General features: G+C 40.4%; 1 protein-coding gene across 27 annotated transcripts in view; it reads left to right on the top strand.

Annotated features, from left to right (window-relative positions):
- The window catches only part of LPAR1 (lysophosphatidic acid receptor 1), a 352,881-nt gene that overhangs the window by 44,910 nt on the left and 287,958 nt on the right, over nt 1–20,013 (top strand). For 16 of the 27 annotated variants that reach the window (XR_007459186.1, XM_049636649.1, XM_049636550.1 and 13 more), the window contains 2 exons: nt 8,898–9,107; nt 11,835–11,997. The exons of 7 other annotated variants lie outside the window; for them this stretch is intronic. The gene's annotated coding sequence lies outside the window, so the exon portion shown is untranslated. Of the gene's footprint in view, nt 1–6,326; nt 6,414–8,897; nt 9,108–11,834; nt 11,998–16,632; nt 16,687–20,013 lie in introns of those variants that run through there. 4 more of the 27 variants (XM_049636458.1, XM_049636533.1, XM_049636473.1 and 1 more) reach the window with 4 other exon arrangements.

Here is a 20,013-nt window from a genome sequence, read left to right as displayed (position 1 = left end):
CTCTCTCTCTCTCTCTCTCTCTCTCTCTTTGACACATACTTAGGTCGTTTCCCTGCCTTGGCTGTTGTAGATAATGCTGCAATGAACATCCAAAAATTCACTGCCAAGACCAATGTCAAGAACTTATCCTTTATATTTTCTTCTAGGAGATTTACAGTTTCAGGTCTTATGTTCAAATCATTAATCCATTTTGAGGCGATTTTATGTATGGTATAAGAGAGTGGTCCAGTTTCATATTTTTCATGTGGATATTCAGTTTTCCCTACACCATTTATTGAAGAGACTATCCTTTCCCTAATGTACATTCTCAGCTCCTGTGACACAATTAGTTGTCTAGATATTCATGGGTTTATTTCTGGGGACTGCATTCTTTTCCCCTTAATCTTTGCATCTATTTTTATACTAATACTATGCTATTTTAATTACTATAGCTTTGTAGTACAGTTTGAAATCAAGAAGTATGATGCCTCCAGCTTTGTTGTTCTTTGTCAGGATTATTTTGGCTGTTCAGGGTCTTTTGTGGCTCCATATAAATTTAATTGTTTTTCTATTTCTGTGAAAAATGCCATTGAAATTTTGATAGGGATTGCATTCACTCTGTATATCACTTCAGGTAGTATGGACATTTTAACAATTTTAATTTGAATATGGAGTATCTTTCTGTTTATTTGTGTCATCAGTTTCTTTCATCAATATTTTATAATTTTCAGTGTGTAGATCTTTTACTTCCTTGGTTAAATTTATTCCTAAGTATTTTATTCTTTTGATGTTATCATAAAAGGCATTATTTTCTTAATTTCTTGTTCTGATAGTTCATTTTTAGTATATAGACATGCTACTGATTTTCCCCCTGACTTTTGTGTATTGATTTTGTATCCTGCAACTTTCCTGAATTTGTTTATTAGTTCTAACAGTTCTTTGGTAGAGTATTCAGGTTTTTTTACATATAATATCTCATCATCTGTGAATAGAGGTAGCCTTTCTTATTCCTTTCTGATTTGGATGCCTTTTCTTTCCGTTTCTTGCCTCATTGCTCTGCGTAGGACTTCCAGTACTATGTTGACTAAAAATGGCAAGAGTGGGCATTCTTGTCTTGTTTCTGGAGCTGTAAAATTTGGGGCACTAAATGTGTGGTCCAAACCCTTTGTTCCTCAGGGAGAAGCTGGGAGTTAGGGATTCCCTCCCAACTGTATAGCACTGAGATAGGAGTGGGGTTTATGGTGAGACTGTGTCTCAGCCTTTCCTATCCATTTCTGTGTAGGTGTTTTCACATTTGTTGGGCATGTAGGAGTCACTCAGCTAGTTTCTGGACTTTTCTCAGAGGGAGTTGCTCCATGTGTAGCTGTACATTCAGTGTGTCTGTGGGAGGAGGGACATTGGGGAGCCTCCTGTATCACCATCTTGGTCTGGAGCCTCTCAGAGTTTATTGTTTAATGTGATAAACATAACACAATTGTGTACAAAATGAAGGGCAGCACATTGGAGAGACTGACTAATTTTCAGGAGAGACTTCAGAGAGAAGATGATATCTGAACTAAGTCTTAAATAAATAAATAAATACATACATACATACATACATACATATATACATAAACCAATATTTTTTCCAAGAAGACAAGAAAGCACAGAGAAATTCTAAGCAGAGGAAACTACATGGAAAAGCACAGAGATATGAAATAGAGTGGCGTGGGCCATAAGGAGAGGTCAGTGGGGTGAACAGGAGTTGCATCACTAAGAGCTTTGGGGGTCTTGCTAACAAGTTTGGATTTAATATTTTTGAGAATGGGGAGCAATTGAAGGGTATCAGTCAGAGGTGTGATCTTTTTTGTTCCTTAGAAGGCACCTGGGGCTTGTCAGTTAGGGTCTGACTCTTGATTTCAGCTCAGGTCATGACCTCACAGTTGTGAGATAGTGTTGGGCTCTGCACTGGACAGGGAGCGTACTTAAGATTCTCTCTCTTCCTCTCCTTCTGCCCCTCCCCAGCTCACACACATTCTCTCTCTCTTTTAAAAAAAGATAAAGAAATGTAGATTGACAGCAAGCAAGGCAGGAAGCATGGAGAGAAGCCATGAAGATGTCTAAATCAGAGAAGATGGATGCAGGCATTATCACATGGGGTGGAGAGCAAAGACAGGCTTTAAAATATTTAGGAGATAAATTTGACATGAATTTATTTTTGTATTTTTGGTAGTGGTATTTTTGGTATTGGAAGTGAGGAAGAGAAAGGAATCAAGGGTTACTTCCTGCTTCTGGATTGGGAAACTCAGTGACTTTTGTGGACACACACATAGAGAGAGGTGCTATAGAAATAAAAACCTTGCAATAGGATTCCAGATTAAGCTGCTCTAATAGAGACAAAACATACTTGCTTAAAAAAAGATAAAGTTTATTTTTCTCTCCTGTAAATATCAGCGTCTGACGTCGGCTCAGGTCATGATCTCACAGTTCATGAGTTCGACCCCTGCATCAGGCTCTCCACATATGGTCTAGTGAACTCAAAACTTTTGGAGATCTAGTCTCCTTCTCTCTTGTTGCTCTGTCATTTTCAGCATGTGGCTTCTATGTCAAGATCTAAGATGGCTGGGCCATCTTTGGCCATTGTGGATACATATTGTGCACATACCTTCCCTTCAAGGGCGTGATTCAGAAGCTGAACTTGTCATTTTTGCCTACATCCATTCTGCTCATATCCATTGAACAGTCTGAATCACAGGGCCATAGCTAGATGTGAAGAAGGCTGGAAAAAGTCTTAGCTTGGGCAGCTCTGTGCCAGTTAAAATTGTGTTCTATTATTTTTTTTTGAACTTTGTTTGTGTATGTATGTATATATGTATGTATGAATGAAATCTCTACACCCAGCATAGGGCTCTAAACTAACAACTCTGAGATCAAGGGTCATTTGCTTTTCCAACTGAGTCAGCCAGGTGTCCTGGTTGTATTCTATTATTAAAGGAATAAGGGGAGAGTGGATAGTGGAGAACTACCAGCAGTGCTTGCTGTATGCATGTTGATTTTCAAGTGGAAATGTCCAGTCTAGACTTGGCATATATAGGCGCAGATTAGAAATGGGGTCTGAGCTAAAGGTAAGGAATTTGCATTTAAGGCAAAGGTAAGGAATTTGCATTCTTCCCCAGTGGCAGAGACTGCAGATTCTCTTCAAGTAGCCATTCTCCTTATCTTCCTATTAGTAATAGGGGTTTTAGAAGAGCAAGTGGCTGCCTTGCTGGAAACTGGTTATTAGCTTCTTTTGCAGATAGATGTTGTCATGTGATGAAGGAATGGACTTTTTAAAAAATTGTTTTTGTATTTTTTTAATATGAAATTTATTGTCAAATTGGTTTCCGTACAACACCCAGTGCTCATCCCAACAGGTGCCCTCCCCAATATCCATCACCCACCCTCCCCTTCCTCCCACCCCCCCCATCAACCCTCAGTTTATTCTCAGTTTTTAAGAGTCTCTTATAGTTTGGCTCCCTCCCTAACTTTTTTTTCCCCTTCCCCTCCCCCATGGTCTTCTGTTAAGTTTCTCAGGATCCACATAAGAGTGAAAACATATGGTATCTGTCTTTCTCTGTATGACTTATTTCACTTAGCATCACACTCTCCAGTTCCATCCACATTGCTACAAAAGGCCATATTTCATTCTTTCTCATTGCCACGTAGTACTCCATTGTGTATATAAACCGCATCTTCTTTAATTTTTTTTTTTTCAACGTTTTTATTTATTTTTGGGACAGAGAGAGACAGAGCATGAACGGGGGAGGGGCAGAGAGAGAGGGAGACACAGAATCGGAAACAGGCTCCAGGCTCCGAGCCATCAGCCCAGAGCCTGACGCGGGGCTCGAACTCACGGACCGCGAGATCGTGACCTGGCTGAAGTCGGACGCTTAACCAACTGCGCCACCCAGGCGCCCCAAACCGCATCTTCTTTATCCATTCGTCAGTTGATGGACATTTAGGCTCTTTCTATAATTTGGCTGTTGTTGAAAGTGCCGCTATAAACATTGGGGTACAAGTGCCCCTATGCATCAGTACTCCTGTATCCCTAGGGTAAATTCCTAGCAGTGCTTTGCTGGGTCATAGGGTAGATCTATTTTTAATTTTTTGAGGAACCTCCACACTGTTTTCCAGAGCGGCTGCACCAGTTTGCATTCCCACCAACAGTGCAAGTGGGTTCCCATTTCTCCACATCATCTCCAGCATCTATAATCTCCTGATTTGTTCATTTTGGCCACTCTGACTGGAATGAGGTGATATTTCAGTGTGGTTTTGATTTGTGTTTCCCTGATGTGGGGTGAGGTTGAGCATCTTTTCATGTGCCTGTTGGCCATCTGGGTATCTTCTTTAGAGAAGTGTCTATTCATGTTTTCTGCCCATTTCTTCACTGGATTATTTGTTTTTCAGGTATGGACTTTGGTGAGTTCTTTATAGATTTTGAATACTAGCCCTTTGTCTGATATGTCATTTGCAAATATCTTTTCCCATTCTGTCGGTTGCCTTTTAGTTTTGTTGATTGTTTCCTTTGCAGTGCAGAAGCTTTTTATCTTGATGAGGTCCCAATAGTTCATTTTAGCTTTTAATTCCCTTGCCTTTGGAGATGTGTCAAGTAAGAAATTTCTGTGGCTGAGGTCAGAGAGTTTTTTTCCTGCTTTCTCCTCTAGGGTTTTGACGGTTTCTTGTCTCACATTCAGGTCCTTTATCCATTTTGAGTTTATTTCTGTGAGTGGTGTAAGAAAGTGGTCTAGTTTCATTCTTCTGCATGTTGCTGTCCAGTTCTCCCAGCATCATTTGTTAAAGAGACTGCTTTTTTCCATTGGATATTCTTTCCTGCTTTGTCAAAGATTAGTTGGTCATACTTTTGTGGGTCCAATTCTGGAGTCTCTATTCTATTCCATTGGTCTATGTGTCTGTTTTTGTGCCAATACCATGCTGTCTTGATGATTACAGCTTTGTAGTAGAGGCTAAAGTCTGGGATTGTGATGCCTCCCGCTTTGGTCTTCTTCTTCAATATTACTTTGGCTCTTTGGGGTCTTTTGTGGTTCCATACAAATTTTAGGATTGCTTGTTCTAGCTTCGAGAAGAATGCTGGTGCAATTTTGATTGGGATTGCATTGAATGTGTAGATAGCTTTGGGTAGTATTGACATTTTAACAATATTTATTCTTCCAATCCATAAGCATAGAATGTTTTTCCTGGAATGGACTTTTTTTAATGAAAAAAAAATTTTTTTTTGAGTTTTCTTATATCTTAAATGCAACAGGAAGAGAGAACCTGAGTTGACATGCTGGAGCAATAGGGGAGGACAGAATGTTGACAACTCAAGGCAACATAATTTGGTCTGATGCCTCCAACTTTCATGTTTAAATTACTTTTCTTCGACTGTTTTAGTTCTTTTCCAACCACCAGACTCAGAGAGCCTTAAATTCACAGGGTTACATAATTCCCATGTAACCAGGAGCACCACCCTTTTGTATAAAAACATTCTTTAATGTTCACTGTCATTTACATTTAATTATTTTAGGGAAATAATTCTAGCCTTCTTTTCCTTCTGCCTTGTACTATAGTTATGTATGAAATTGTGACAGTTTTCACCGTTGAACTTAGAGTCCTTAGACCCATATCAACTTTACTCATTTTTGTACCTTTATGCCTGTCATGCTGTAGGTTCTGTAGAAATATATCTTGAGGTGAAGACAGTGCTGCTGGCCCAACCAGCTGGTCAGAGCAGCAGCTCTCCTATCTCGCCTTCTCCTTCTTCCATCTCCATTGCTATCATGTTTATTTGTTCGAAAAGGCAAAATGGAGGCATTTAAAAGACTAAGAGAACAGATGGGGTGCCTGGGTGGCTCAGTCTGCTAAGTGGCTGACTTTAGCTCAGGTCATGATCTCACAGTTCATGAGTTCGAGCCCCGCGTCGGACTCTCCACTGACAATGCAGATCCTGCTTGGGATTCTCTCTCTCCCCCTTTCTCTCTGCCCCTCCCCCTCTCCTGCTCACTCACTCTCTCTGTCTCTCTTAAATAAATAAAATTAAAAATTAAGAAGATATTATTTAAAAAGATCAAGAGAGCAGAAAGCTGCTTTAGAAATTGTTTGAGTCCACAGGAGGGAAGCATAACAGGAGATGAGATAATGGGTTTGATACACTGCATAGTAAGTGTAATAAACTCCAAGCTGGGGAGACAGCAAGGGTGCTCTATGTGGGTTAATTGGTGCCCTGCCTACACTCAAGAGGAAAATAAATTTTCAACCACATCAAAGTCTTCTCCAGAAGAAAAAATGCTCATTAAAAATGCCACTTCCAGGAACCCTGGCAGCCAGACAATAGGAAGTCTGAAAAATCACCTCTGTTTGCCCTGCTGCTCCCTCAAACCTTGAACTATTGCCTTGAGAAGAGCAAAGAAAGTATGTAGGTAATATATTTAAATTCATCTTCTTAGAAAGTGGAGTGATTTCACTAGAGTTGGCTTCGATCCGTTTGAGGCCTCCCAAAGCCTCAAGATTTATTACTAGGAACATGTAAAAATTCACCCTTTGATACACACACACACCTCCATCCCATTCTTATGAAATGCTTACAGCTTAGGACATGGGTGCATGCAAGGTCATTCCACTTGCGGGGAGGTAAAATGCTGAGAAAAAGCAGATTGGTTTCTATATTTAATCCTGATAGAAAATTCCGTGGTTCAGAATTATTTGACTATCTCCCTCATTTATCCTAAGGCTGTGGGTCATTGTAAGATCTCTGAAGGCAGGGACCATATTTTATTACCTTTAAAACCTTTTTATTTTGGGATAGTTTTAGATATGTGGAAAAGTTGCAGATATTATAGATAATTCCCATATATCCTTTACCTAGTTTCTTCCAATGTTGTAACTATGGTACATTTTTTATTTAAAAAATTTTTTTTAATGTTTATTTTATCTTTGAGACAGAGAGAGACAGAGCTTGAGCGGGGGGAGGGACAGAGAAAGAGAGGGAGACACAGAATCTGAAGCAGGCTCGGATTCGTGGGGCTCAAACTTGTAAAACACGAGAGCATGACCTGAGCTGAAGTCACTTAACTGACTGAGCCACCCAGACGCCCCAATGATACATTTTTTAAAACTAGGAAAGTAACATAGCACAATACTACTAACTAAAATAGAGACTTCTTTCAGATTATATCAATTTTACACTAATGTCCTTGCACTATTTCATAATTCAATTTAGGATACAGATTACTTTTAGATCTTACTCACTTTTATTTTCTGGCATGCAGGGCAGTGCCTGATACGTGCTCAGTATGTGTTTGCTGAGAGACCAAACTGGAGAAAACAACTAGAATTTAACAGTCAGTTACTTAGGAGGGGGCCCAAAGTGGGAACCATGGAGGTATCTGTTGCACAGAATTTAGGTTGGGGGCATCTGGGTGGTTCAGTCAGTTAAGCATCTGACTCTGGATTTCAGCTCAGGTCATGATCTCATGGTTCATGAGTTTAAGCCCTGTGTCAGGCTCTGTGCTGACATTGTGGAGCCTGCTTGGGATTCTCTCTCGCACTCTCTCTCCGCCCCTCCCCTGATTACATGTTCTCTTTCTCTCTCAAAATAAATAAATAATCTTTAAAAAAAAAAAAGGAATTTAGGTTGGGGGATGGTTAAGCAGTGGACCCTGGCATGGCAGCTGGCGAGTCATGGCAAACATGTGTTTTGAAAGCATCAGTAGAATGGTGGGGGCAGCAGACAACTTCAGTGGGCTGAGGAGTGAGGGGGGGGGGGGGACAGTGAGTGTAGAGAGCTTTTTAAGGAGTTTGTTCATGAAAGCGAGGGCAGAAAAAGCTCAGTGATGGGGAGAGAGAAGGGTCATGAGAGAGTTTTATGAAGGGGAATGGTGAGCTGGCTTGTAATCAGAGAACGAGAAACTTGTTACCTAAGGTAACGCCCAGGAAATAGCAGAGGGAAATATGATTTGGAGTCTCGGTGGAAAAGCCATCCTTTGGAAAGGAGAAGAATAACTTCCTTCCATAGAACCAGAAAGAAAGGTGGGGATATGTGGCTGAATGTCATGCGTGTACTAGCCCAGTTTCCCTCTCTTCTTTCTCATTTGGTTTAATGGCTTCTAATATTCAAAGAGAAGTGGAAATACCAACCTTGGATAGGGAAGGAAGCAGGAACACATTGTAATAGAGGCTCTTAGAGACGGATAAATACTGTTGGAGTATCTGCTATGGGGTAAGGAAAATGAAAACAACTCAGAGTGGAAAAAAAAAGTATGATAAAGCATCACTGAGGGCCCAGAGATCATCAGGCTATAACATTTTGGGTCTGGAGCTAATGATACATTGGTGCCACTCTTAGGCAACCAGACTCCCCTGAGGATACACTAGCTTTTTAAAATTCACTTTTCCATTTCCTTTCATATTGTTACATCATTGGACAAATTATTTACTTTGTTCTAAAATTCTAAAAGTAACAGACTGTATTGAACTAATAATGAATAACTTTTGTTTTGTATTGTGGTTTCACAGAGTAAACTGTCATAATCACAAAGGATTTTTCTACTTTGTTTATAGTAAATAATTCTAGCAGTATTTGTTCTTTTTTTTTAAGAGCAGTTTTTTTAAAGTTTATTTATTTTGAGAGAGAGAGCAGAGGAGGGGCAGAGAGAGAGAGAGGGAGAGAGAGAGAGAGAGAGAGAGAGAGAGAGAGAGAGAGGGAGAGAATCCCAAGTAGGCTCCATGCTGTCAACGTGGAGCCCGATGTGGGGCTCGAACCTACGAACCATAAGATCATGACCTGAGCCAAAACCAAGAGCCAGATGCTTAACCAACTGAACTACCCAGGTGCCTCTAGCAGTGTTTGTTCTAATAAAAGCAATAACTAAATCAGAATTTCTTGATCTCTTCTTATGTTATAGCACTTTGTAGCAGACGTTTTACATATATCTACAAGGCATCTCAGTTTCAATGCGGGAACTGAGTCTTGGAGAGATTCATTCTTCTGACAAATATTGACTAAGAGCTCTTTATGTGTCAGGTTCATTTGAGGCTATTGGGATATATCAGTGAATGAACTAGACAAAGACCCCTGACCTGTGAAGTCACATTTTAGCAGAAGGTATAAGTGGGTAAGTATCTTACTTTGGGCTGCTATAATAGAATACCATGGACTGGGTTGTTTAAAACAACAGAAATTTATTTCTCATAGTTTTAGAGGCTGGAAGTACAAGATAAAGGCACTAGCAGATTTGACATCCGGGGAGAGCCTGATTCCTGGTCCATATACAGCTGTCTTTTCACTGTGTCCTCACAAGGCTGAAGGGGTGAGGGGCTTTCCCTCTGGGTGAACTCTCTGGGGTCTCTTTTATGAGGGTACTAATCCCATTCATGAAAGCCCCACCCTCATGACCTAATCATCTCCCAAAGGCCCTACTTCCAAATATCATCACATTGGGCATTAGATTTCAACATACGAATTTTGGGGGGACGTGAGCACTGAGTCAATAGCAGTAAGTGATTTGCTTAAATTCACACAGATAATAAGTAGTTGCAGAGACCGTTACTAACTTTTAACTGCCTTGTGCCCATTTCACCTTTTTTGGTTAATTTTTTGGGGAAAATTTGCTGCTTTTCCTATTTGATACAGTTTTGTAGTACTGTTAATCAAAGTGTCCTCTTATTAAGACTAGACATATAACTAGTCTTGACTAGGCTGGTTGACTAGGCCAATTGGATGCTTTTCCCCCCCATAAATGTGAATCCTGTATAAAGAAACAAAGTACTGAGAATCGCTGAAACTTGTCCGTCCTTCTGGTTTCCCAAAGACTTTTCTGAAATGAGATTCCCTGATGTGTCTATAGTTTTTGTCTTTTCCAAGTCTGTTTGCCAGCTTTCCCTTCAATTCTGAGAGCTTCATCATAATGTTGCTCTATCATCATCATCATCATCATCATCATCATATTTTCTTAAGTTAGTTATTTTCTGTTGCTTACCATTGAGGAAACTACATTTGTCTGATTTCAGAATCTATTCCTTTAGTGCACTAAAGTTTCACTTAGCATACATTCCACAACACATGGGAATTCCTGAGACATTGTTCCAGGGATTTTTTTTGTTGTTCCTACACATATTCTGATTTGAAAAATTTCTGTGTCTAGACAAAGTGAGACACTGAACCATTTGTGTCTCTTGATATGGAGTATGACTTAGAAAGGATGATCCCTGCTTTATTTCTCTTGGGGATATGTAGCAAGATGGACAGAATACCAAATTAACTTTTGCTCAGTTGGCCCTCCTATCATTGGGAAGTACTTTCAGGGTTTGCAGTTGTCTTGTGACAACTACATGTGCTTCGTTTGACATTATTCTAGTCCCATAGGTCCAGTCAACAGTTCCTACCAACTCTGGAGACTTACACTGCTAGAGTCTTATATTGGCTGGCCCTGGCTGTCCGTATTTAGCAGATGTTATAGGTACAGGAGGAATAACTGGTGCTGCTGTCACTTGCAGGGGTCATCTATATTGGTGGAAACATAGAAATGCTGTTCCTAGCCTCCCTGCAGGGCTGCAGCATTGTACAAACACTAGGGTACCACTCACATGGTAAGCATCACAAATGGCACTCCCAGGGGCAAACAAAGAAGTGTCTCTGACTCCTGGTGTGGAATTGGCTTCTTGCCTGTTTCTTCCTACTTGGTGTATACTCCTGGATGCTGGCCCAGACTTCTTTCTTAGAACTCTTAGGATTGAGAGCTGTTTCCTTAGGCCTTTGCTAGGAGTTTCAGATTCAGAACTTAGCTCTACCCTCTGGGTGTCTTTTTCTCAGATGTTTTACATAAGAATTAATTCCTGCATATGCTCTGTGTGTGCAGAGACTCTCACTACTTGCTCGCCTGCCTCTTCTAGCTTTCTCTATAGAGTGCCACTAAAGAACCAGTTCTACCACTTAACAGCTTTCTGTAGTATAAGAGCAGTCCCATTCCTCAAATTGGCAGAGCTCAGTGCAAAGATATAAATGAGTGCCCGCATATTATGATGACTAAATATTTATAAGTTATACTTTAGGCTAACACATTGTTACATAAAATATCTTCTATTCACCTACCTTGACTTATATATCTTCATAATGACTTAGAAGGTCAAGTTTCTTGGACTTCTAAGAGTTCCACATCTGAAAGTGGCAGCCTGGGGGAACCTGCACTCCCAGTCCACACTTTAGATCTTCTCTTCTCTCCCCTCCCCTCCCCTCCCCTCCCCTTGTCTCTTCTTTTCCAACCTTTCCTCCCCTCTCTTCCCCTCACTCCCCTTCCCCCCCACCCCTCTCCTCAGTGTGGCTCTGTGGATCATGTGCATGTGTGTAGGTATGCTAACCTACAGGTAGAAGTGCCATCCACCTCACAAACAGGCATCTCTTGGCCCCTCTTTGACTGTAGGGACATTCTTTTCATTGGTATGGTCTGCTCTTAGGAGGAAGGGCCCAGAGAAGAGGCCTGCTCTGGCTCTGAAAGCGACTCAGGGTAATTTTGGCAAAGGATTCAGGGGTCCAGGTGCAAGAAGCATGGTTTTGAGGGAGAAATGTAGGCTGTGGGTGACCATGAACCCTTGGCTCTGGGCAAGCCTTGGTCTATGAGAAAGAACATGGTCACAGAAGGCCAGGGATTCTCTTCCCAAATTTAAGGGTTTAAGGGTAGAGGATTGAGCCAGTCTCATTCTACTATAGTGCTGGTAGTGTATGCCAGTTCAGCCATGCTCTTTCTTCATAGGGAGCATTTGGGGCAGTAAGTAAATAATAGTTCTCTACATGTTTAAGATGGTGAAAAAAAAGTAATATATGATGTTTCTGACCTACTTCTTAGAAAGCAATGAACATGGAAGGACTCTCATTGTCTCTGGTTCTTCGGGTACATATGTGATATGACAAGTTGTTTCTGAATAGCGCTATGGACTAAAAAGACAAGCATGAATGAGAACTCAAATATCACATACATGGAAGAAAGCTTTATGCAACCCAAAACATCAGTGAGTATTTCACTCTGAATTCCATGCAAGAATTAATGACAAGTTGCCTTCCAGCCACTCTGTCTTTTTTCCATTCAGCAAACATTGAACACCTATTCTGTTTTGAATTCTGACTGGATGGCTAGAGAGAAAGGAGGTAAAATTTGAGCTGTACCTTGAGGGATAAGTAGGTTATTACTGGATGAGCAAATTGGAAGATGTCATTCAGGGGCAGGTTTCCTAATCTGTAATGTGGAAATAATAATAGTGGTTATCTTATAGGGATTTTATGAAGATTAAAAGAGTAATAAAGGAAAGACACATAGATCATAGCTCATACCCAATAAACATTCATTATCCCTATTATTTTTTCTGGGGAGAACAACAAGACACAGATAACTTGCCTAAGACACTGGGAGAAGGTTTTTGCATAAGGATAGTTTACACAAGAGGAGTGACAGGAGATTGGTTTGATGAACTAATTGAAACTATACTGAATTACCCAACAGAGTTCAAATATTGTTTGATAGGCAAGGGGACTCACTGATTGGATCAAGGGGAATCTTGAGAGGCCTGACATAGACTGACCATTTTAGAAAATTCACTCTTATGGTGTCAAAGAGGATGATTTGGAAGAGACTCGAAACAGGATGATCTGTAGTAATTCAGATAACAAAGGAGAAGGACTTGCATTAGGTTGAGGTTGCAGAATAGATAAGAGAGGGCAAATGTGTCAGTGAAGTTAGTGGTGCTTGGTGCAAAGGGTTAGGAGAGCAAAGTGACAAGGATACTTGAAGGTTTCTGGCTACTGTGGTAGCATGGATGGAGAGACTGTTGGTTGAGATAGGGGATGAAAAACTAGAGAAAGATTTTGGGGGTTTGGGGAAACCTAGAATTTGAGACATAGCTGTCTGGCAGAGACATCTAGTTGGCCATTGGTCACAGAGAGATCAGGTGGAAATACAAATGTGGAGTCTTCTTCACTTGTGTGATAGCTGAGGTCACGGGCAATGATCAGATATGTCAGTGATATTACAGAGCGAGAGAAAGGAGGCCTAAAAACATTCAGTAGAGAGGATAGGAGGAGGAGTAACAAAGGAAGGAGTGAAGGAATAATGAGAACAAGAAGCGATGGTGCAGAAAGTGTTACTGGAGCTGCAAGGAAGTGGGGTTAAGGTTGGCGAGTGCAAAGATAAGATGCTAAAATAAGGTAGAGGTTGAAAGGTGGCCATCGGGTTTGCCAGTTGGGAGGTCATTAGTGATCCTAGTGGGGCTGAGAATTGAATAGGTGGCAACAAGAGGAAACAGCCAGTCAGATCTTGTTCTTGTGAATTTTGGGGACATTTTTTGTTTGTTTGCCAGATTTGAGTGAATATGATATTACTTTTATAAAAACAAAAATAAAACCTCATATATATATATATACATATATATATATGTGTGTGTATATATATATATATATATTTGTGCATGGATATATTTATATATTTGTTTCTCATAGAGATTATGGAAAGATAATACTTTGTGGTTAGTTATGTTTGCCTTAAGATAATGGGAATGAAAGGGTGGGGGAGAAGGATGAGTGATATTTTCTTCATAAAATTTGTGTGTCTTCAGTGTTCATGAGTATTTATGTTGTAATAAAAATATTTAAAATATGGCATTGACTAATGGTTGACAACTTGAAAAATTAGATTTGTGTCTACCCAAAACTAAGGTGAGTATTAGTAATAATAGTAAGAAATAAAACACTGAGCATAAATAAGCCACCCAGGAAAATAGGATGAATATGCCTCAAAGCTCTGAAGTGTAGCTCTAAGCTTGGAAAAAAGTAAAGCAGAAAGTCTTGTATCTTTATTATGCAGAGTCAGGCACATGTAGGCTGTTATCAGATGGGTGAGGGCTTCCAGAAACTTCTGGTACAGTATTTCTGCAACTTCTCTGTTTTCTCTCTCTCCTTTGAAAGTTGATCAGGCAGGAGAGTGTGAGAAGTGACCCCTGAGTGTGCTTCCTGTGTGTCAGATTTTAGTACAAGAGAGCAATTGTCTTTTCTAATTGGACTCACCCTCCTTGAGAACCAAGAGTCTTTTTGTTCTGCTTTGTTTTTTGTTTTGTCTTGCAGAGTGCCAGGTTGGTCTTGCTTCCTCTCTGAACCTCGAAGCATTTAAAAATAAAATGACTGTACTTATAATCTTCTCGACTTTCCAAACTTCCTTGACTCGAAAATGTTAAAAGTCTCACTTCACCAAAACACCTCAATCCACTTAAAAAATTTTTATTTATTTTTTAAGATTTACCTCCAAGTTAGTTAGCATATAGTGCAACAGTGATTTCAGGAGTAGATTCCTTAATGTCCTTACCCATTTAGCCCATCCCCACTCCCACAACCCCCTCAGCAACCCTCTGTTTTCTATAGTCTCTTATGTTTTGTCCCCCTCCCTGTTTTTATATTATTTTTGCTTCCCTTCCCTTATGTTCATCTGTTTCGTATCTTAAAGTCCTCATGTGAGTAAAGTCATATGATATTTGTCTTTCTCTGACTAAGCTCGCTTAGCATAATACCCTCCAGTTCCATCCAAGTAGTTGCAAATGGCAAGATTTCATTCTTTTTGATTGCTGAGTAATACTCCATTGTATGTATATACCACATCTTTTTTATTCATTCATCCGTCTATTGACATTTGGGCTCTTTCCATCCTTTGGCTATTGTTGATGGTGCTGCTATAAACATTGGAGTGTATGTGCCCCTTCGAAACAGCACACCTGTATCCCTTGGATAAATACCTGGTAGTGCAATTGCTGGGTCGTAGGGCACCTCAATCCACTTTTGAGGAGTTCCTAACAAAGAGGTTATGACTTAGGATGAGCTTTTCCAGTTTTCAGATCAAACCAGTCATTTATCCTGGTCTCTGAAATCATGCTAAAGAAGAACTTCCAAAACATTTTAAAAAGCAGAAAAACCAGACCCAATGATTTCCAAAGCTTAGAGTCCGAAGCATTCACAGTGGGAGCAAGATTCAAAAGGACCTCCCAAGATACCTTCTCTGTGTATCATTTAATAGTGACATAGGAAGAATAAAGCTTTAGTAAAATAGGTTTCTTACCTGTTTTGACTCTTTGAGCACCACCTCTTGGTTCTTTTTTTTTTTTTTTTTTAACGTTTATTTATTTTTGAGACAGAGAGAGACAGAGCATGAACGGGGGAGGGTCAGAGAGAGGGAGACACAGAATCTGAAACAGGCTCCAGGCTCTGAGCTGTCAGCACAGAGCCCGACGAGGGGCTTGAACTCACGGACCGCGAGATCATGACCTGAGCTGAAGTCAGCCACTCAACCGACTGAGCCACCCAGGTGCCCCCCACCTCTTGGTTCTAAGAGTCAAGCAGTGTTCGAGTACTTTGCAGTATATGATAATTTTTATGGGACTTTTTGAGGATGACATAATTTGTCAAGAATCCACATGCTGAAAGCACATTGCTCTAAATTGGGCACATCCACATCTAACAACGTGTAAAACATTATTAAATGGGATTCTCATATCAGTTCAAGTTTTCCATCCTTAGTACGTGGCGATATCCCTTAGAAGTTGAATAATTTGGTTCTGATCCAGCCTAGCATCTGAAATTGTGTTTCTTCATGTCTGCATTAGAATGTCCTTTGCTTGTTTCACGTGTCACATCAGGATTTGCACACAGTTCTTAGGTTTGCATCTATGAACGTTCAAAATTTACTTTCTGTACAGAGTTTTGATTCTCTACAGTTTTTCCAGTAAAATGCTCATCATATGCTTGATGTTAACTTTGGGGGTAGGTGTTAGTCTGTTTGCTGGATCTAAAGGTCTGAGGTTCTTGGTGCTCCATCCTGTTTTTAATTCTCTCTGCTGGGAGTTTTCAGTCCAACAGTCTACAATAGCATTTCTGAACCCTGGATTCCCCTTAGAATCTCTTGGGGGATCTGTTAAATATAGATTATGATTAATCCATAGGGGTGAGACTTGAACGTCAGTGTATTTTCTAAAGTCATTTTATTTAAAAAATGGTTTTTAATGTTTGTTTATTTTTGAGAGAGAGAGAGAGAGAGAGAGAGAGCGCGCGTGCGAGTGGGGGAGGGGCAGAGAGAGAGGGAGACACAGAATCTGAAACAGTCTCCAGGCTCTGAGCTGTCAGCACAGAGCCTGACACGGGGCTTGAACTCACGAACTGTGAGGTCATGACCTGAGCTGAAGTTGGATGCTTAATCACTTAACAGACTGAGACACCCAGGCGCCCCTAAAGTGATTTTAATGTGCAGCCTGGTTTGAGAAATATTACTCTAGAGTTAAAAGGGGACATTTTTATGCTATTTCTTTTGGTAGGAATTTACTTCCTTGTTGGATGCCAAAAGTAATTAATCATCTGATTCTATAATGCAATGATACTTCCTGTGTAGCTCTATTAAATATCTCCCTAGCAGCAGTAGCTTGTGAATATGGCTCTTTCAGCATTTCACCTTCAATATTATGTAGGCTGGTAGCTATCATTATTAGTATAGGAGAGCCTTCTCTAAGACTTGGGCTTCTGGTTGCAGTTACTTGTAAGTTGACTTTCATAGGGTGTGTGGGCATCTGTCATCAATATTAAGTTGGAGAAGGACTAATAGACTTTTCTTTTTATTCTAGGTCTGGAATTTCTACGATATGGTTTAAATCTACAGGGTTTCTCAGAGATGCCAGGTTCTCTTTTTTTCTATTTCTCTGATCCCTACATGCAAGGATTTGAAGCTGCCATATCATCTACTATCTTCATACACAGTGATAGGTTGAAGCTTTCTGGAATAATGCCTGATTCACACTGCCCTGTAGGGGAGGCTAGCTTGGGTCGTACTATCTCTTTCTCCTAGCTGTTGTGTATAGAGCCAGTGGTTGAATTCTGAGGGACAATGCCCTATTTGAGACTGAGAAGCATGTACAAGATTGGCCATAAGAGCAAGAAGCTGGCATGAGGCTAGATTTAAAGGCCTACACAGTTCAACCTTGAACCCAACTCTGCGACCATCCAGAGTTTAATGAACTAGGAAAAATGACAAGTACGTAGATCTCAATGAGTGAATGTGACGTAGCTCTGAAGAATTCTGGAGATAGAGGTCGGTGATTCTAACTACTTTTTTTTGTATTGTTAGGTTATGTATCTCTGTGGGGAATATTATTTACTGGTGGCTCTGATGGGATAGACACTAAAGTAAACATTCTCAGGGTTATTTTGTTTGAATGGTTTGCTACATTCCAAAAGTATTGATATTGTTTGTGCAAGCATCAATTTTGTCTCTGCCTCAGTTGTAATGGATTTCAAATAAATATAGTGAAAATGATGTTTTAGTGAAGTTTATAAGGCTCACAGTTTGTGACCCTTGTGAATTGAAGACCATTAATTCCTTCATTTCTTCACTCAGCAAACATTTATTGGGTGCCTGTCATATGCTAGGTTTAGAATATAAAATTTATAGAACTCATCTTTACCACTTAAAAAATCTTTACTGACATATAATTCATACACTGTAAAATTCACCCATTAAAAGTATACAGTATACTTGATATGCCCATTCTGGACATTTGCCCATACATCTGCCTATTCTGGACATTTGATATAAATGGAATCATAATAAATGGTCTTTTATATCTGGTCTCTTTCACTTAGCATAATGTTTTCAAGGTTCATTCATGTTGTAGTATGTATCAGTATTTCATTACTTTTTATTGCCAACTTCCATTCTATTTTATCGATATATTGCACTTTATTATCATTTGTTGACGGACATCTGGATTCTTTCTACTTTTTGGCTATTATAAATAAAGCTGCTGTGAACATTCATGTACAAAGTTCTTCTGGGTATATAGCAAGGAGTGGAATTGCTGCATCATATGTTAACTCAAAGTTTAACTTTACGTTGAAAAACTACCAAACTTTTCCAAAGTGACTGCATTACTTTATATTCCTATCAGCAACGAATGAGGGTTCTAATTTCTTTACATCCTTGCCAACTCTTGTTATCTGTTTTCTTGATTGTAGACATCCTAGATTTTGCTACTTTTACTGACCTCAAGTGTATGGTGTTTACAATCTTTTGGGTTTTCACAGTTGGGGTTTACAGATAATAGTATGGAAAATTATCTACTTTTAAATTGTGTTTTTCCATGGACAGTTTCACCGTGGGCTGTTTTAGTCTTTAAAAAAATAAAATGCGGTATGAGAATCTTTGCAGCAAAACAAGGTGGACTATGTGAGATCTATCAACTCTGAATGAACCCCATGAGTGAAAATTAATTCATACAGGAACAAGAGACCTCTGGCCCAGCCAGCTCTCAGCATTCTGAGAACCAGGGCTGTTCAGTGAGGCATGAGCCAGATCCTTGCGGTTGTTTGTCTGATCCCCATGGGAGAATACAGGAGGTCAACACAGCCTCTCACAGGCTTTCTCTTCAAAAATGAAAAGTGTGATTGGCAGGAGTGAGGAAAAGCGCCAGGATTGAGAGCCGGTCTGGCTCCCGATTCTAAAACTGAATAATGACCTCTGGATTAGGACATGAGAACAAGAGAGCTCTGTATTGCGAGTGTTGGACATAAGGGGCATGTTCTGTCCTGGCTGGCGATCTTGTACTGCAGGTAATATCTGGAGGCAGGAATGGGAGACAAACCTGCCAACCGCGGTGGCTGCTTACTGTCTGCCTGCCCAGAATCACACTGACAGTAGAGTTCCAATCCCGCCAGGCCTCACATTCTCACCAGCTGTGGCCGCCCCTCAAAATATAAACTCTTCTTGTCACCTGATCATTCATTTACAGTCTTGCATTCTGATGGTGTTGTGTAAGTGCTCTTGCTTGACCCAAGTTCACACTATTCCTTTCCCTTTCCCACACCTTCCCTGTGCTATCTTCGGTCTCTTTTCTGAAGGATCCTCCCGCCTCCTGCTTTAACCGAAATCAGGCTCTCACTTGAGGACATACCGCTTTCCCCACAGCCCTTGTGAGTGGAGGCTATAGAGCCTCATCTAAGTTTCAGGTACTACACAGGACAATGGTCTCCCCGATCCCTCTGCACCGTTCCCATTCCTCTCTTGGTTCCATTGGAAATTTTCCCTTTGGTGAAGTTCATCCTACCCAGCTAAGCCCCCCTCTAACTCCAGACGGCCGACGTCACCCATGACTGCTCCTCCCCCTGTCCATGTATGTGATCTTTGGCTCAGTCCTTACAGTGTCTGAGTAAATACCATGCCGCGACAATGTTCCAGAACCCTATCTTCAAAGTTCTTTGACATTTTAAACTCTAACGACTCTCAGGCACCCGCTTCTAGAATTATACCTTACCTCCCCCATCACACATGGTGTGCTGATCTCTTAAATCTTATATTCCAACAACCCACTGTCTGTCATAATCTCCTATTCAGCCTGCTCCCTCTCTTGCATGTTCTATGCCTGTTCTCTCACCTCATTGTGGACCTACTTTCTCTCAACCAAAAATCTAGAATAGCGGGAAAAGTGAGGCTTTGGTTTCACTTTGCTGGTTTTAAGCCTATGTTTATTGTTCGTTAGCTGTCTTTATTTTTCTTATCTCTTAGTTATTTAGAATTCCTTTTTGAGTTATTTTCAGGGAAGATCAGTTTGGGGCCTTTGCATACCTGATTTATTTTTTGTTGCGTTTTCTCCAAAAAACTCAGAAAAACATTGTTGCAAAGCACTTATTGTTGTGGGTCAGTATCTGGGGCCAGACTGAGTTTTCTTTGTTGTATCTAGCAATAGACTGTGGTAGTTAGTGTTTTCCCCATCCAGTTCTTCTGGTTCCTTTGGGAAAATCCACATGGTTCTGTTGAGTCTGTTAATAATGACGCCATGCAGGCTCCTTCCCCACTCCCCCTCCCCACATAATACAGGCTGGTGGATTAGGCAGAGTGGTATAATCACTAGAGATAGTGACTGCTTCTCAAATGGGATCCTGACTCAACCAGAACTCAATCAAGACTCACTGGGGATTGATATAAGGAACTGAGAAATAATTGTTTCTGCTAG

Source organism: Panthera uncia, chromosome D4 (assembly GCF_023721935.1).
Source record: "Panthera uncia isolate 11264 chromosome D4, Puncia_PCG_1.0, whole genome shotgun sequence".
NCBI lineage: Eukaryota > Metazoa > Chordata > Mammalia > Carnivora > Felidae > Panthera > Panthera uncia.
This window is presented reverse-complemented; position numbering and strand designations above follow the sequence as displayed.